Source organism: Acomys minous (genome assembly GCF_964271855.1).
Source record: "Acomys minous genome assembly, chromosome: 9".
Classification (NCBI taxonomy): Eukaryota; Metazoa; Chordata; class Mammalia; order Rodentia; family Muridae; genus Acomys; species Acomys minous.
The window spans coordinates 101,747,103-101,753,443 of record NC_140490.1 but is presented as its reverse complement, the minus strand read 5'-3'; the positions used below and the strand labels follow the sequence as shown (position 1 = coordinate 101,753,443).

General features: G+C 44.6%; 1 pseudogene across 1 annotated transcript; it reads right to left on the bottom strand.

Moving 5' to 3' along the window:
• Nucleotides 1–393: 393 nt before the first annotated feature.
• Nucleotides 394–1,228, bottom strand: LOC311604506 (large ribosomal subunit protein eL27-like; annotated as a pseudogene). The gene has a single exon. The product of its transcript is annotated as a large ribosomal subunit protein eL27-like (transcript).
• Between the last annotated feature and the right edge of the window lie 5,113 nt (nucleotides 1,229–6,341).

The window sequence follows — 6,341 nt, the reverse complement described above, 5'->3', positions numbered from 1 at the left end:
CATCGACAGCTCCAGTGGCCAGAAGCACCATGTCTCAATTTTTTAATTTTCTCACAAAGATAATGATTCTTCCATACTGGTCAACCAAAGCTGACAAAACCTTAGCGTCAGGAAGTTTGGGTAAAAGGTATATAGCAATTCTTTTTATTATTTTCTATCTTTTCTTTTAAGTTTGGAGTTTTAAAAAAGAAAGTGAAGCACTAAGTGTTTTTGTTTTGTTTTGTTTTGTTTTTCAAGAGAGGGTTTCTCTGTAGACCAGGCTGGCCTTGAACTCAGAGATCCACCTGCCTCAGCCTCCTGAGCACTGAGATTAAAGGCATGTGCCACCATGGCACCATGGCCAGCTAGTAAATATTGCTGCTTTTTTTTTTTTTTTAATTTTCAGTGATTGAAACAAAAATATACCTAAAAACGAAGCTTCTAGAAAAACCATTTGTTCTTTTTCCCTGTCTTGTATCATTCCTCATACTTGACCCTAGCCTCCTGCCTGGCCTTGCATTTCAGGGCTGGGTCTCTAAAGACATCCTTGTTAGCAAGTCTTCTCCAAGGGGCTAGCCACACAGCACCTGGTGGGCGCGAGGTGACTGTAGTTATAACTTTTCACAAAGGACTTGATCTTTGACCTCTTGGCGTTTTTCTTCTCGCCCATAGCAGCTGCCACTTTTTGGGGATAGAGGTCAATTCCAGCCACCAGAGCATGGCTGTAAGATCGGTCTGAGGTGCCATCATCAATATTCTTCACGATGACGGCTTTGCCTCCGGAGTAGCATCCAATCAGGACCAGCACTACTTTCCCAGGTTTCCACAGCAAGCAGCCGACACCCAGCCGAAAGGAAAGGCAGACACATCCCACTTCCGCTAACCGTTCACTCTGCGGAGCAACCATTGCTGCTGAGAAGGTGCTCACTGGGTTGGGTTCATAAAACCCGCGGCAAATATTTGTCTCCACGGAGACAGACACGCCCAGAAGTGTAGCCGAGTAGACTTTAGGGTAGCACTTCCGTCTCAGACGCGTGTACGTATCATACCCAGCTGCAGATCGTGCTGAGCTGGACTGTGGCTCCGGAGGCATGGTGTCATGTGTGCCAGGATGGTAAGCCACCCTCCAAGCCAGCCTTCCATGTTCCAGAGCCCAGGAGTGGATCTGGGAGAAAGGAAATTCGAATTCCTGTTCTTGTTTTCTTCTCAAATTCTAATCCCAGGATCTCTTGCTGCTTTTCTTTCTTTCTTTCTTTTTTTTTTAAAGATTTATTTATTTATTATTTTGTATACAGTGCTCTGCCTGCACATACAGCTACAGACCAGAAGAGGGCATCAGATCACATTACAGATGGTCATGAGCCACCACGTGGTTGCTGGGAATTGAACTCAGGACCTTTGGAAAAGTAGCCAGTGCTCTTAACCTCTGAGCCATCTCTCTAGCCCTCTTGCTGCTTTTTACACACACACACACACACACACACACACACACACACACACACACACACACACACGTACAATAATTCTTAGTATGGCATTCCAAACTCTGGTCCTCATGGGTCCTGGGTTTAATAAGTCTGTATAAGGCTTTGATTCACAATGGAGCTTCTGGTGTGGGAACTTATAAATGTTTCTTATGTTTATAAATGGCTTTAAAATAGCCAATTTGGGGGACTCAGAGGGTAATGCTTGCTTGCCACCAGGCTCAATGACCTGATTTTGCTCCCCGGAACGCACATGGTGTGAGAAGGCACTGACTCTTGCAAGTTGCCCTCGGGACCTGCACGTGTGTGCTGAGGCCCACGCATACTTTATCTGCAGAGGGTAACTTTTTCTCCCGAGACTGTAGGCACCAACAGACTATCCTAGAACGCATTTATGTGTGTTACACTCGGAGTAGCTCGGATGTAATCACCTGATACAAGGTAGGACTATCCCGTTTGCTGCGCTCACCTGGGCTGACTCCAGTGGCCTGCTGGGTCTCATTCCTATACTTTGCAATGGGCAAATGGGCGGAGTGGTCTTTGGAAGACCCTCAGTATCTGTATGTGGAGCCAGGGAGCTCTGCACTGTTTTCTAGCTCTGGCAACTTGGTCCAGGCCATGGAGGGGTTCCTTGACGTAATCCTTATGTGGGATGGAGAATAAAGAGCTGGGTGGCCTGCTAGGGCCGGACAATGAGCAGATGTCAAGAAGACAAACACTTAGTGATAAAACAGTTGTGCAGCACATGGGGGCCCCCACATTCCCCTCCAACACCACCCACAAAGGGGGAAAAGAAAAAAGAGCCGAAAACCCAAGAAGAAGTACTGAACAGGCTTTCCCAAGCCTTTCTTTCCCTCCCTTCTCTTACTCAATGCTTTCACACACTTGAATTTTTTTTTTTTTTGTCTAGCCCCACCCAGGTTTCCTGTAAATCCTGGCTTTGGTGTTCACTACTTAATGCTGACCTACATTCAGGATGCTTCTGAAAGGAACAAAGTTTCCTCACAGCTCCCTCCCTGGAGCTTGAATTCCAAAGGTTATTTTCTTTAAGCCGTAAATCTTAACCTTTTGCCTCATAATTCTGAAGTAAAATCCTTTTCAAGACAGGTCCCCACAAAGGGCTAAGAACTGAACAATGCATCATTATGACATGATATCTGAGTGCCACTGGCCAATTTAAACATTTGCAACTTTGCATGGGTCACCCAGACTGCAATCACATTAAAGAGTTGGGGTTGATTCTAACAGTAGGCAGAAATTAAATCAAGTCATATATTCCCTCTTCCCCTGCGAAACAACTACTATTAGAGCCGAGCGTGGTGGTGCACACCTTTAATCCCTGCACTCAGGAGGCAGAGGCAGGCGGGTTGCCGTGAGTTCGAGGCCAGCCTGTCCAAGACACAGAAAAATCCTGTCTCAAAAAACAAAAACCAAACCAAACCAAACAAACAAAAGAAACAACCACTATTACCATCACGAGTACAGTGCCTTTTATAGGATTAGATGACTAAACATGGCCCATTCATGGTTGTAGATGTGAAATTTACAGCTCAGTCAGTATTTCAGGAAGTTCCCAGCTTGGGACGCAGGTGTCTGTTATTTCCTTCCTCTTTTCTCTCTTCTCTGTCTGTCTGTCTCTGATTCTGCCTCTGTGTCTATCTGTCATGTCAGCCCCCTCCCTCCCCCTCTCCCCCGCCCCCCCATGTGTTTGTGTGTGTGTGCATGTGTGTGTGTGTCCATGTGTGCAGAAGCGTGTGGACACCAAATGTTAACTCATCTCAGGCATCACTGCTAAGGTGCTATCTAACCATCTTCCTTGTTTGTTGAGATAGGGTCAACCGAGGGCCGGCAGCTTATCCATTAGACCAGCCTCGCTGGCCAGCCAGCTCCAGAGACCTCCCTCCTCAGTGCTGGCATTTAAGAGCTTGCCACCATGCCCAGTTGGTTTTCTTTGTTTTGTTTTTTTAATGTGGATTCTTGAGGTTGAGCTCAGGCCCGCAGGCTTACACAGCAAACACTTCACAGGGAGAACCGTCACCTATCTCCCCTAGGCGCATCTTTTTAATGTGAGCTTTTCTTTCTTTCTTTCTTTCTTTTTTTTCTGTTTTTAAAGATTCATTTATTTATTATGTATACAGTGTTCTGCCTGCATATATGCCTGAACACCAGAAGAGGGCACCAGTTTCCATTATAGATGGTTGTGAACCACTATGTGGTTGCTGGGAATTGAACTCAGGACTTTTGGAAGAACAAACAGACAGTGCTCTTAACCTCTGAGCCAGCTCTCTAGTCCCTAATGTGACATTTTCAACTCCCAACTTTATAACATTATTGAAAACTGGTACTCATATTAACTTAGAGCCAAATTATATTAGCAACTCTTGAGGTCACCTGTGAGGTCACTAGTGACCTCTTAAAGCTTGTCTTTGGCCAAAGCTTGTCAAAAGTTGTCAGACTCAGCTGCCTGCAACTTGATGAGTGCAATAATTGATTTTAGGTTCATCAGGTAGCTCAGCCTAGACTGTGACTCCTTAGTTTTCTAACCAGCTTCCACTCTGGTTGGTCCTAATTTCCTGGGTTGACATAACTGAGCTCTTGCCTTCCATAGTTTTATGTATGTCCCTTAAAATGACCTGCTGCCACTGAAATAAGCCAAATGCATCCTCAGTCACCAGAGTTTAACTGTTGTCAGAGCTGCCTTGTCTCCTGTTCTTCTGAGAGCTGCATGGCATAGCCCAGCTTCATGAGGTGACATCCTGTGTCTTCATCCCTTCCACAAGCGCATCATCCCAGTCACATTTCTAAGTTCCTGTCTCAGCTCTGCAGCGTCACCAATAAAGGTCAAAGGACAATTTGATTCTTTTTTCTTTTTTTTGTTTTTCAAGACAGGGTTTCTCTGTGTAGTCTTGGCTGTCCTGGACTCGCTTTGTAGACCAGGCTGGCCTCGAACTCACAGCGATCCACCTGCCTCTGCCTCCTGAGTGCTGGGATTAAAGGCATGCAATTTGAATGGGGCGCCGTGCTCTCCAGCAGAGCGCTTGAAAAGCTGAACACATCCCTTTCCATTTTGAAGACGATCAGACTTCTCTACCTGATCAGCCACATGGAAACCCGGTACTACCCAAACATACGAAAATGGACGATTATCAGAATGACTATAGAGGGAATGTAGTGTGATTTCCAATAGATTTTTCTCTCTAGTCTTTTCCATTGGAGCAGATAGTCAAAAATCTAGCTTTCATTTCAAGTTATTGAGGGAGTGCGGGCAGAACTAAAACCTAATATGTTTGAATTTACTTCCATGTATGTATGTATGTATGTATGTATGTATGTATGTATGTATACACACACACACACACACACACACACACACACACACACACACACACACACTCTCTCTCACACACTCACGTTATTTCTAACCCAGGACAAATGGCTGAGTTGCCTATTTCGCATATCAAATCAGACCTGGCTGGCAGGTTCTCCCAGCATCCCTCAGTCCCTACCTGTTCCTGGGTCTGGCTGGCGTACCCCACCCTCTCCAGCCCAGGGGCTGGGCTGCTCTTCCCCCAGAGGCTCTTCCCTATGTAAACCAGATGTTTTGGTTACCCACACTTTTTTTTTTACACCTTTGGTCTCCTGACTGCTGCACCTGGCTCCCCCTTTTTTCTTCTCTCTTCCTGTCCCTCTCCCTCTCTCCACATGGCCCAGCTCAGTCTGGTTATGTCCGCTTTGGACTCCTTCAGATGTCTCGGTCCTAAACTCTCCCTTTTATCTTCTAATAAACTCTCTCCTCCACCATACCTAGGAGCAGTCATGTCCTTTCCTTTCCTTTATTTCTTTCATTCAATGTTCAACAGACACACACACTCGGCTGCAAGTAATTGAAAACCTCACAGGGCTTAATCCATGGGGACAATGTTTAAATTAATTAAAGGCAGGGTTTTGTTTTTGGTTTTCTACCACAGTCCAAAAAATCTGTAATTCTCCTCTAGGAGTCTGCTTAGCATTTTATACAACTCTGCTTAAGACCGAGGGTCCTGAAAATCTTGACCGACTAGAAGACTTCCCCTCACGCTTCATTAGTAAGCACAAGAGCACAGGGCCAGTCTGAGCCTCGGGGGAGGCTGGGAAATGAGCATCTGGCAGGTGGAAGTGGGTGGTCACAACTGGGCCATGTGTCAGTTTCACTGGTTCAGAATTTTTTTTTTTTTAACCTCATAAAGTTTTATTATTACAATGAATGGAGTTTCTTTTTGGAGAGAGGGGACAGGATCTGGCCAGCCTTCTGCCTCAGCCCCCTAAATTCTGATATTATAAGGGTGGACCACCTTGTCAGCTTAATATGAAGTTATTACAGTTTGGGAAAATACGAGGAAAATTCCCCACATATTGCTATCCAAAGTCATTTCTTTTCTTTCTTTTCTTTTCTTCTCTTCTCTTTTTTTTTCTTTTTTTTCTTTTCTTTTTCTTTTCTTTTCTTTTTTTTTTTTTTTGGTTATTCAAGACAGAGTTTCTCTGTGTAGCCTTGGCTGTCCTGGACTTACTTTGGAGACTAGGCTGGCCTTGAACTCACAACAATCTACCTGCCTCTGCCTCCTGAGTGCTGGGATTAAAGTTGTGCACCACCAGGCCCAGCTTCATTTACATAATTTATTCAGATTACATCTAAATTGTTCCAAAGACATTTCTTAATCATCATTTTAACTGTTTTAATCAGACTGCACAGAAGAGGTGGTTTTTCTTTCTTTTTCTACTTACTTAACATATGATTATTAAGACTGGCTTTTTAAAATTGATGATCCCTTTTTATTATTATTCTTTTAATGTGCATTGGTGTTTTGCCTGCATGGATATCTGTGTCAAATCCCCTGGAGC